Below are 12,688 nucleotides of genomic sequence, written 5' to 3'. Positions count from 1 at the left end.
AAAAACCGGGCCTGTCTTCAGTCTATTAATATAGGCGGCCGTATAGGATTTTGCAAACTTAAGATAAGTTATGTCTGGTGGCATGTGCTTTTCGAATTTCAGCTTTCTTGAACTGTTTTATCTGAAGTCCGGCATCAGTTATTGATTCTTGTAGCTGTATTTTTTCATGGATACCTGTTGCTGAATGCGTGCATCTCAGGCCCCCCGTTTAGACCCTGACTGTGGATTGGACTGTTGACACGGCATTGACAATGACCTGAGCTATCCATAGGTTATTAGAGACTCGGGAGAACACCCCCAAATGATATTGCTTGACATATAGATTTCCATATACCAGTAGGGTCGTATTCTGTACCGTGCCGATACTTCGGTTTATACTTGTCTGTACAGAATCCCTTTCATCAGCTACATCAGTTATACTGGCTTTATCCTTGTTCTTCCCTCCCACTTCCCTTTCAATGCCTGACCTCTTTTTTTTCTATTTCTCATGCTCTCTACATGTGCTGCAATTATAAGTCAATGAAGCATTTTTGCTCTGCTTTATTTAAGCGCTATTTGCGATTGCCTTTCAGTTGCAGTTCTTCCAGTTAGTGAATTTGGTATTCATGACAGTACATGATGGGCTGATGTCTGTATTGTGTTTGGATCACAGTGGTTTCACTACAAGAATACATTTCAAATCACACACACTTCGTTTTACCAACATTTTTTGAAGTATTATAAATTCATTTAGGGTTTGGACCAGGGCAGAGAAAACTTTTCCTTAAATCGGCCGCCAAACCATCAGTTCCCCTGCCTCCGTGTTTAATTTGTAATAAAATAAAATAATAGATGGACCCCCAAAGTTTTTCTTAGCAGCTTGCTGCTGGTGCAAACGAATGCCCGGTTGTCGAATCCCAGGTATGTCTAGTCCTGGTTCAACGTCACGTCACCATAGCTAAATCTTGCAGATTCTTTTCCATGTCTGCTTGCTCTCATTTTCAATGTTTTACTACCTTTCTCTTCCTACCCCTTTCTCCCATTTCTGTATCTTGCGATGGGTCAAAGTCTGATGGACAAAAACAGGATGTGGTCCTCAAAAATGAGTCCATCATCTGCAACCACAGAACAAACTAAGAACTGCCAACCTCAGCAGGTTTTCAACAATGAATTCTCTGCTGGCTTAGTTATGAGAAACCACTAACTGGCACCTATCCACCACGCGCTTGTCGACAATAATACATCAAAGTCCCCTCCCCTTGCTTGGCTGGGCCTTCTGATGCATATTTTCTCTACTCAAAACCTCAAATCAAGGCATGGTGGACCTACGTAGAAAAAATCACCAATGGCCCCCACGTACAAGGTGAAAACTGAATCAGGGTCATTGTTTTTTGTATTTCAGAAACAAATCCAATTTTTTGTGATTTGTTTCTGATATACCCTGTCTGGCCACCATGATGTGGAGGTCAGCCAGCATTAGATTTTTGCTGAAAGTGTTGTTGCCAATTTTGAAGGACCATCTTTAGGAAAAATGATCCCTGCTAAGCTGTTAGCATCTCTAAATTTTGATGGGTAGTTCCTGTGCCAGCAGCAAAAGCTGAGGTGTACATCAAACTAGCGTGCTCACCCCCCCACACACACCTCCCCCACTGAATTCAAAATTAGCTTGTTTGTGTGTACGTCTTAAGTAGACGTGGTTGGAATTCTTGGTGTAATTTCCTACATTTCATTTTGCACTTGTTGCACAAAATTCTGCAAAATTATGCCATTACGCCACATTGTGTAATTTTCTAGTCCGTTCAGATAAAAATCCTTTCACAGCACAGGAACAATGCAAACAAACAGAACATCAAAGGTTGTCCACAGTACTTGGATTTTTTGCAGTTTTTGCGCAAAGTGTGTCTTTGCCTCAAAAATGGAAATAAAGATGCAATTCACACTAAAATATATAGCTAAATGGGGGTTTGCATTTCACTTAATTTTGCATAATTTTTCTAGAATTTCACATATTACACAAAAGGAAATTATGCAAATTTCGCACACCCTTGTCTTAACTGAGCACTTAATTAGGATGTATAAGGATGTGAGTTTTGCTATGAGGATATTCTCCTCAACCCATTTGGATAAAAAGTCTTTGAAGTTTGTATGTGCTTTGGGGAAAGTTTCCTAGAGAAATGTTGTTCTTTGTTCACATTCCATAGAACAAAGTTTCAATGCACTAGGTCAATAAAAAAATTCGTTTGGTAAAGGGGCACTCCCAAAAAGCATTTTCCGGTGTTAGTTGTAGAAAATATGAACAGCCTCTGTTTTGAGTGTTCAAAAGTCACATAGCTGACAGCTAAAGACAGCACGTTTACAGTCGACCTGTTTTCTGGTAATATTTTTCAACCTGTTAATTGTACAAAAATATTATATTGTTTGAACAGAGCCATGAGAGAGAAGTAAGAAACAAGATATGTGAAGGAATAGGGTAAAAGAAAGAAGGTATCATGGCGTGATGCTATGCAGATCATAGTATAGCGCTGCTCTGCCCCCCAATCTTTTCAACACATTACTGGGGAGCAGAATTGAAAATATGGAATGTAAAAGTAAGGATGAGACCGTAAAAGTCAGGGTAGGAAGCAGAGGGAGAGAGACAGAGCAAAGAAGAAGAAGGTGGAAGATATTTTAGAGGGACAAGTCGAAAAAAAGTGAAAAAGCAATGGTTTTAGCTAATAAAGATGATAGGCTCCCCCCCTTAAAACATGGAGTCCCGGCAAGTTTGCTTAGTTTCTAACATTAGTTATGCAGCAGACTGGTAAATATTGCTTTTAAAACAGGTGATAATTTACTGGTGCTGGCGAGGAAACCTTTTCTTTAATTTAATCAGCTCAACCCATGACTCACAATAGGGGTCTCCAGCTCCGCACCGAATTCTTCTTCCCTGCTACCATTTTAGAATGGAGTATCAATCAAAACCAAGCCAATGATGAGAGTTTTATATCATTTCGAAGACCTTTATTTATTGATAAGAGTTTAGTATATAGTTTTGGTCTCTTAATTCAAATTAGTAAATCAGATAAATCTGTTTACAGAAATATCAAGAAAATCATGGTTAGAGTCAATCAAGAAAATTACAGAGTGTTCCATAAAGGACATTAGTCACTATTCTAAGCAGATTCTAACCTTCCAGAACCCATAAAGAGTCCTTTTGGAAAAGAGCCAGATTTAAAGGGACATTGAAATAGAATCAGATTTAAGCCAAAGTATTTCCAGAAACTCATCCGGTGTCTTCTCTTAAATCAGAATCAGCAAACAGTTGCAATAGCAACTGATGAAAGTAAAGCTAAGAAAACAGTCACAGCGGTAGCCACAACCATCAAAGAAATAGACACCCACAATGTAGCAGGCGACAGAAATCACCGTCAGCAGTAGCTCACAGCGAATAGGATAAAAAGTGCAAAGGGAAAAGGATGGTCGCAGAAGAATTGCCTGGACCAACTGCCTTGACTGTCTTCATTCTAAATTGGAACATGTATATTATCAACATAAAAAACATATGTAACAATCCATGCTGGTGTTAGGTCATCTTGAGTCAATGAGGAAGGATCATCCAATAGTCTGCTGCTTCTTCCTTCATTCGCACAGTAAACGTACAAAGTCGGCAAGGTGCTATATACAAGTGTCAACTTAGTTGCTCAACATTCATGTGCGTTACTTCCACTCTAAGTTCCCACAAGAACCTTGCAGTCTAAACTGTTAACTATTCAGCATTTCACTGTGTAACAATGAACTTTTTTAAAGGCAGAGATATTTTAGTTGTAGCCTACGTGATTAAGTCATGAGATTCGCGTCTTCATGCAAGCATTATTGTTTTAAAATAGTATTCACCATTCAGCACTGTGAATATGTGGTACTAGAAATTTAACTAACTATGTTGAGAACATGTACTTTAGGAAAAGAAGAAATACATTTTTAAAGTCAGTGCATTCTACAGAGATGAGATGTTTAAACAAGTCAATTGTGAATGATTTATCAAATAATATTGCATAATTCAGCATTTCCTAAAGCATGTATTTATTTATTAAAGAAGAAGAATAACTGAAAGTAAGAAAGACGGAAGAGGACTAGTCTGGCCTAGTGTAATTACAATAAAAATTAGAGCTTATTGCATAAATCATGCTACACGTCAATTTTGCACCTTTAGCAGATTTTGGATGCCTAAGGCATTTAAAAGAAATTAGTGCTAATATATTACTCGTCCACTTCAGGATGATCCTTTCTTCTCCATTTGTGAAGATCTCCCACAAGGGCCTTCAATTTGTTTAAAATGTGTTGACAGTTTGTTTAATAAGACTTAACAACAGACTGTGATCACCTCTAAATTTAAAATCTTGATAACTATTTCAAGCTGACTTGGGGGAACTTGAAGAACTTAGCAAGGCAGGAATTTATCACAGAGAAATCTGTGTGGTGTAGAGAGTTTCACAACATAATGTTTAAACACAGTATATCAGTTGTATCCTAGAGAGAGGCCTTATACTTCCCACACACTAGAGTAGTTTATCTATAACAGTAGATATTTGAGACTTCTGAGCAGTTGTTGACTGCGGAGGTTTGCGGCTGGACTATCTGTATTTTTATCACTCAGAGTAGCCACGATAATGAATAAAGTTTACCATTCTGCATGCAAGTTTGCCTGGCTTCTTCCAGCATTCCTCCAATGCTGTGTCATGGGATTTCACTATGTGGTGGTCATTTGTTAGTCCTTTATTATTTGGAGTTTTGGTCAATATTGGCAATGTTTAAGAATATGAATTACATGTCAGCTGGTTATCACACAAATATCTAATGGCAGGCAGCTTGGCAGAAATGTGATGGTATTACTGCATGGGCATTGTCTACTATATGTAAGGTAGAGGTCTGCATATACAGCGCCATCTGAAACCAGACTGCTGGTCGTCCAGGAGATGGTTAGCATTAGTATGATCTTGATATGAGTTGAAAATAGATTGCTCTCTCAGTGATATTGCCCTTTTCAGTGTTCTTGCTGTACTTCAGCTTGGATGTTATACAGGATTTGGTAGCCCTAAGTTGAGTTTGTAGATTAAAGTGCTTAGTGCACATATGAAGTTTGAGCTGATGACAGCATGGCCAAACTAGGAGATGGGCTCTTAGTCAGGCATCTGGAGGTTTGAAATTCGAAACAATAGGGGATCGAGACTGTAGCTAGTCTCATAGATGAGTTTCTCAGTTACTTGCGTAAATAGAAGATTTGTTGGTTCATCTTCTAAAATCTGGCCCAACCGTAGTCCTCTTCAGTATATTTACAATTGCCTGCTACTAAAACAAGTTCACAGTGAGACTCTTCCTCACTCTTCAGTCTCTGAGACATTATTGTTAATGAATCTGTAGGTCTTTTAACTGACCATTGTATCACAGATGATAATTTGCCCTCTCTCTCCCTCCCTCTCTCCCATTCTCTCTCTCATTCTCTCTCCCTCTCTCTCTCTCTGTCTCCCTCTGTCTCACTCACTCTGTCTGTCTCCCTCTCTTTCTCTCCCTCCCTCTCTCTCCCTCCCTCTATCTCTCCGTCTCCCTCTCTCTGTCTCCATGCCTCTCTCTCCCTCCGTCTCCCTCTGTCTGTCTCTTTCTGTCTCCCTCTGTCTGTCGCCCTCCTACCTCTGTCTCCCTCTATCTGTCTCCCTCCCTCCCTCTGTCTCCCTCTCCATCTGTATCTGTCTCTGCCTCTATCTGTCTCTGTCTGTCTCTGCCCGAGCTGTCAGATCAAAGCCCCCCTTTGGCACCAGTCACCCGTCCGTGTAGGTAAGCATGCATCAATTATAAGTAGCAGCAACCTGGCAGAGAGCATTTGTGCGCTGTGCTTCAAGAGCGGAGACCAGGCCTGAGTTCCCTGGCCTTGGCTCAACCCTCTGACTACAGGCTGGCGGTACACATCACATCACAGGTTCTTACTGCACACCTCATCCGGCTCTCACTCCCTGCTGCCCTCCGTCACCACACCCGGCTCTCACTCCCTGCTGCCCTCCGTCACCTCACCCGGCTCTCACTCCTTGCTGCCCTCCGTCACCTCACCCGGCTCTCACTCCTTTCTGCCCTCCGTCACCTCACCCGGCTCTCACTCCCTGCTGCCCTCCGTCACCTCACCCGTCTCTCACTCCCAGCTGCCCTCCGTCACCTCACCCGGCTCTCACTCCCTGCTGCCCTCCATCACCTCACCCGGCTCTCACTCCCAGCTGCCCTCCGTCAACTCACTCGGCTCTCGCAGCCTGCTGCCCTCTGTCACCCTGTAATTTCACAGCTTGAATCAAAGTGCATATAATTAATTGTCCTAAAACACAGGACTTAAGTTTGTGCTCGCTTTCAAATTCTACACACCATTATCTTCATGTTCCAATTGGCAATTGCTAAGTCTGTGATCGTGTTACTTGTTGCTGATGGGCTGTAACTGGAAAACAAACTTTTCTCTCTCTCTCTCTAACTCTCTCTCTCTCTCATTCTGTTTCTCTTTCTCTCTTCTCTTGTCTCTTCTCTCTTCATCTGTGTCCCTTTTTCTCTTTACCTTATTTTCCTGCCTGTGACTGCGTTTCTCCATTTATTGTCTCTTTTCTAGTTTTTTGCTCTATCCTCCCCATCATTTTTAACAGGACACACTGACATAGCTTGCATGACTCCTTTTAATGGAAAATCCCAGTGAAATGCAGGGCCACATGCAGCATCACCTAGTTGGCTTTGGCAATGATATGATTATTCCATGTTACTTTCTAACACACTTAACACCAAGTTAGCAATTTACCCCTTCATTATACAGCAGCCCCCGATTTCCTTTGCAGTTTGCAATCCACTTTCACCCTCTGTCACCTCACCCCGCGTGTGTGTCAGCCCGGGCTGAGACACCTTGCCGGGCGCGCACACAGCCGCACCCGAGTACTTCACAGGTCTTTAAAAGACCACTTACTGATAACGAGGCTTTGTTGTTCTTTCACCCCTTCTTAGCGCCCCTGCATCTCCACTCTGACTATCGCTGGAATCGCCCGGCCCGCATAGGGCAGAGTCTCTTGGAGTCTGCGCTGCTGCAACCGGCGGTGTTTGCTGACACTATTTGAAGAAAAAAAAACACAGTTACGATGTCTGCATGGTCCGCGGCCTGCCAAGGAAGGCTTGCCGGGCCGCTGGCGGCCCGCGGGCCGTACTATGAGTACCCATGACCTAAAGAGTGGCTATTGGTACTGCATCCACAGTGTCACAAGCATTATTTGAATATATAATTTCACAGTGACTTATAGATTAATAAGTAAGTCAAAGACACCCCAAGGCATTAATTAGTTTAGGTCATTGTAATCAGACAGAAATGCAACTCAAAGGGGAATATTTACAAGAGAATGGCGGAGCACTGCGTTAAGCTAAAATTGCTAATGCCGCGTTCTGCCATTCTGAAAATGCAAGGATGCACCATAATTACAAAAATGCAGCGCACCCCTGCGTTTCCTCTAGCACTAGTGCTAAATGTAGCTGCCTAGCGCCAACGCAGGCACTTCTGCAGCATAGTGGGTGGATGGCCTGTGAGTGTTTTTTCAGTAGTATGCCAATAGCACAAGCACCTGCATCATCTTCCTAGTTCCCAATACACATCAGTGGCAAGTACGGCATGAAAGGTTAACCCCTGACTGATGTGATTTAACGCCATGGTCCTCTCTATCAACTTTAGAAAGTGAGCTGGAAATCCTTTTGTCTTAATGTTTCCAGCATAAATCCTCAGTTAAGCGGGTTGAGTGAGTTTTCTGCATCAAGCAGAAGTACCGCTGTGACTATTCATGTATCCGTTGACAGTTGTCATGATTGTATAAAATCTGTTTCCTAATGTGTGAGTATAGTAAACAATTCACACTAATTTTCTGCCATACCTGATATATGAAAGGTAATGATTGCCCCCATTTGAAAAGAGGAAGGCACTGCCCCTTTAATATTGCAGATGATTAAACAGTTCTGTCACTTGGGATATAATTCTTTAAGCAAAATGTTTATTAAATTCAACAGATATACCAATACCCGTGGGATTTTGTTGGTGGGGTTTGATAAATTGCTTTCCTAACATCTTGTGCAGTGAATTGTATAAGGATTGCCTCTCTTCTGTTTGATAATTTAGAGATTTCCTGTTCTAAACGTTATGCTTTAGTTTATGATTTGGCAGTGTTATTTTTGTGATGTCAATACCCTGATTTTCCCTCTTTATATACAGATTGTTCATATTGTTCATATATATTCTTGTTAGTTAGTTTCTGCTGCTTATATGAGGCCAACATTTTTAGAAGTTTTTTCGCATTTAATTCTAGTACCTCTCTTTCTGCTTCGAACAGTTTTAGGTCCTTAATTTCTCAGCTCCTTTTTCAAAGTATTAATGAACTCTTGATAACTTGTGCATTGACTGCACTTATATCTCTATGCTGTAGCACACTTAATTATTAGAAATTATGACCTATCTCATTTGTACTCAAATTACCAATTTAGCAAGGATGAACAAATGAGCTAATCTCCTGGGAATGGAATCTGTGACAAGTATGTCTCTGATGGGCACTAAACCCACCGAGACTTAAATGGCGACCAGCTGCCTAGAGACCCTCCTAGCAATATTAGAGATGTGAACATTATTGATTTATCAATGGTGTTTTGCTGCATGCAATAATTGAATTTATTGGGTAGTGTAGTTGATTTCCCGTTCTCTGTTCTGTTTATGGGCACTTTTATACCTATTTTAGCAATTTCACATTTTTTGTTGGAAGAGCCTAACATTTTTTTTTTAACTTGTCTGATCTTAGCAGACCTTATTAGTGAATCATTTACATCTTCTGGGAGTACCTTAGAGTAATAACTGACATATCATTTTTCAGTAGTATAGCCAAAATGTGTTTAATCTTTTTGTTTCAAGATATATTAGGTGTTTGAATGTGTGCACCACTCCCCTGTTTTCAGTACCTTTACGAATAGCGCAGCCTATCATGTCAAATTGTGTTATCCTTCTGCATAATGTGTGATCACAGATACGTAGGCCATCTCGGTGATGATGGCACTCTTGTATCCATTAGTGCTTGGATTGTTAATTATATAATTAATTGTGAAAAAATACCAATGTCTCCTACAGTCTGTGAAATGATAACGAAATGGTCAGTGTAGTGCTCCTTGAATCTGCCAAGTTCCTGGTACTTGCCTTATCATCCTCGTATAGCATGTGCCACAAGCAACCAACAACACCTTAATTGTGTTTTTTTGCAGTTATTTGTGGATCAGCAGCAGTGTATCGCATGCAGAAAGGATTCTGGTGAATGTCATTTTATGCTTGTGTAGTGGTGGTTGTATGCTTTCTGTTTCAAATGTGTGCTGTACAATAGCACAAAATACATGTTTAAAGTCTGCGAAAAAGAATGACCATTCCAAAGTTAAGGGTGCTCCCTGCTTGACAGAATCTTAATTATCTGGGCCCAATATTGAATTTAAAAACAAGATTTGCTAGCTAACATTTCTTGACCACTAAAGACATCATATTTTTCAATTGCTAAAACCAATTGCGAGCTAAGAATGTCATGTCAAATCACATGGCAATTAGGTCATCCAAAATGAGATTTTCCTGGACCTTACCAATCAGTCACATTGCATCACCTCGAGAGGCTTTTATTGGATTTGTATCTTCCTCTAAAAGCATCTTCCTCCATGGCCTGCCTGCTGAAGGATCGCCTGTGTAAACCAATTTGAACAAATAGCCACAAACAAAGTTAGAATACCGCCGCTATTAATTTAAAAGACATCAGTAGTCTAGAGTAGATAACAAGTGCAATTAATTTACACCAATCAAATAACCTTAACGATTGCGGAACCTGAAAATCGAGACATTGAAACCATCAGACTAGAACTGTGTTCCAAAGCCCCACTATTCATCAACAGATTTCTGTAATCGGTTTAAAAAAAAAGTCCCAAATACCTCATTAATGGATCAAAAAAGTGTAATATGTTTCCGTTCTATAACTCATTTAAGAGAATAATCCGGGCTAACTGTTATATTTTAAATTACTTGTTTTCGGATGTAGAGAACTGTCCTTTCCAATAGGAAAATTAAATATTGTTTTCAAATGTAGGTTGCTAAACTTCAAAAGTCCACCAATTTTTAAGGTTTTTAAAGGAAAACTGGGTACTGAGGATAACTGTTTTTGTTGGTCTTTTATAAATAATCTGTCTCCTACTTTGCAATTTTTTTCAACAGGAAGAACCCTACATTATAATTTCTTACTATGGTGGTGTCGTGTACGTAGCCAGAGGTGGCAACTGCTTCTCCTTTTTCGCTGCTTGAAACCTATTTGATTTGATTTAAAAAATAATTGATCCCTTAGTTTTTATTAGCTTTGTTAATTGTTCTTTTACTTTTTATCAACCATTGTGTAGTAATATGCTGAAGCAACACATTTCAAACAGGATTGGCCTTTTTCAGTGCTAAAGGCTGTGGGATACCACTTCCTATGATGTCATGGATCCTACGTGTCCAAGCCATACTCTGTGAAAATACTGAAATTGTGTCACTGATTGGAAATGATGCAATTACAACTAACTATTTACTATAGTTAACCTGGTTTTATGTTACAAATTCAATTTCACCGTTGGCATTAGCAATGGCATGCATTCTTATATTAATCCAGGGTGTTGTAACTTACATTAGTCCTTTTTAGGTCTCACCTAGGCAGCGCACATGCGCTGCTCTAGGAGGACCTTTAGCCATCGGTCTTCACTTTTCAAGCACTGCACTCGTGCTTGTGGCGGCATCCCCTTTGCGGGAGCGAGCAGCAGCGTGCCACAAGCACGAGTGCAGTGCTTGAAAAGTGAAGACTGCTGTACCAAGCACGCGCGCACCATTCGCAGACTCACCTCCTGCTCCCCCGACGCTACAGTGGCTTGGAGCTGCCTTCTGCCCCGACTTAGACTGCTCTCCCAAGCGCTCGCGCGCGCCCCACTCGCGGGCTCACCGCCTGCTCCCCCGACACTGCAGCGGCTTGGAGCTGCCTTCCACCCAGACTTGGCATGTTGATACCTCATCTCCCATGGTACGCTTTTATTTTAATTTATTTCTGTGCACTCGCTGCTCTTTCTGCCCATGCTGCAACATGACAGTATCGTTGCCTAAATAGCTGACGCCAGCTTTCTCTGCCCGCGCTGCAGTGCTATACAAATGCAGCCACCATAGCTGCACTCCCCTCCCCTTGGAATACTGGGAACAGCTTGCTCTCTTCGGCACTGTTGAACAGTCAGTGATATCTCCCTGGATTACTGTGTGCCTTGGCTGTAGTGCCCCATGACCTCACTCTGAGGGCTGCTCCCAAACAACTGCACCTACTTGGTTGAAAACATGCTCCCCCTTCCCCACTGCTGTTGTAACTCCTGCTTGGGCTAGCGGTCCCCCTGAGCGTTCGGATCTCTGAGCAATATTTCATCCTGAGGAGCCCTTGGGACGACATGTTATGACTTTTGGTAGACACTTGTGCTGAAGTAGATTGATAGTTCTCATTGCCTGGCCAACCTTCACACATACCCCCCCTCCATCTTGGCCCGGTTCTCGCCCACGTTAACCCTTTCCTCCCATAAAATGGATGACATCTTCACTAGGCTTTCATTTTGGGTGCGTGACTGCAAAAAGTGAAAAAGGATTCTAACTTACTCGCCTGCTCGCATTGGAAGAAAGCCCACCTTCCCTTCAACAATGATGATGATCAGAAAGTAGAAAGCAACATTGGAGCCCATCCTTCCCAAAGCCAGAAACTGAAAGCGGACTCTCCTCTGCCTGAAAGCCACAAAGGAGGCAGCCATCTGAAGTGAGCCCTGGCTTCCCATCTCTACCCGCATTTCGACCTAGCGCATTATTCACCTCCCCACTAACCCTTTCCCTCCCACAGGCAATGCTTCTTCATCGAGGTCTTACTCAGGACATCACCCCCTTGCTGGGCTCTTACTGCAGTGGCTGCACCCTCTACGTATAATCCACCAGTCTCTTTATTCCTATAAGGAAGGGTTAGATGACAAAGGGCCCATAAATTGCAGCTGTGTACATGGTGCATTAGTGATAATAATGGTACCCCTCTGATCGTAAATATTAATATCTACTTGTTTAGGATCAATGTCTCTTTGAATGAGAGCCTTTCTATGCTGCATGGAGCCATCTCACCTCACTCTACTCCACTCCCTAATGGCACCCTTCCTGAAAAGCACCTTTAACTACACTAATTTACTCGACCCTAAGTCAAGTCACATCCTTGGCTTTGTCAAGGGATAACCACATTAAAATGCCATGTCATAATCACAATACAAGATTCACCATTGAAATTAATGGATTTAGTAATCACATTTAAATATATTCCCTATCAATAAGTATTACATTGTTCATCCACACAGTTGTCAATTAAGCATTTGTATTAAAAAACGCATTATACATATGTTAGTCTTTCTTTACGACTTCAGGCCACATAATACATGTATAGGACCACCCGCCTTGGATCCTTGTACTCCCAAGTTCAACAATATCAAGTTCCATCTCCAGGAATGCTTGAAAATAGCTACACAGTCTCACCAGGTCTTGTATCCTATCATGCAATCTATGACCTAAGAGATATAGGTTTAATTTCCTAAATCAGTCCTGGGGTGCTGCACATCCTGAATCCCCGCAACACTTAAACAA

The 12,688-nt window shown here is 41.6% G+C and overlaps 1 protein-coding gene across 1 annotated transcript in view; it reads left to right on the top strand.

The window, feature by feature from the left end:
* Positions 1–12,688, top strand: part of MET (MET proto-oncogene, receptor tyrosine kinase) — a 347,052-nt gene that overhangs the window by 255,764 nt on the left and 78,600 nt on the right. The gene's annotated exons all lie outside the window — the stretch shown is intronic.

Source organism: Triturus cristatus, chromosome 4_1, assembly GCF_964204655.1.
Source record: "Triturus cristatus chromosome 4_1, aTriCri1.1, whole genome shotgun sequence".
NCBI lineage: Eukaryota > Metazoa > Chordata > Amphibia > Caudata > Salamandridae > Triturus > Triturus cristatus.
This window is presented reverse-complemented; position numbering and strand designations above follow the sequence as displayed.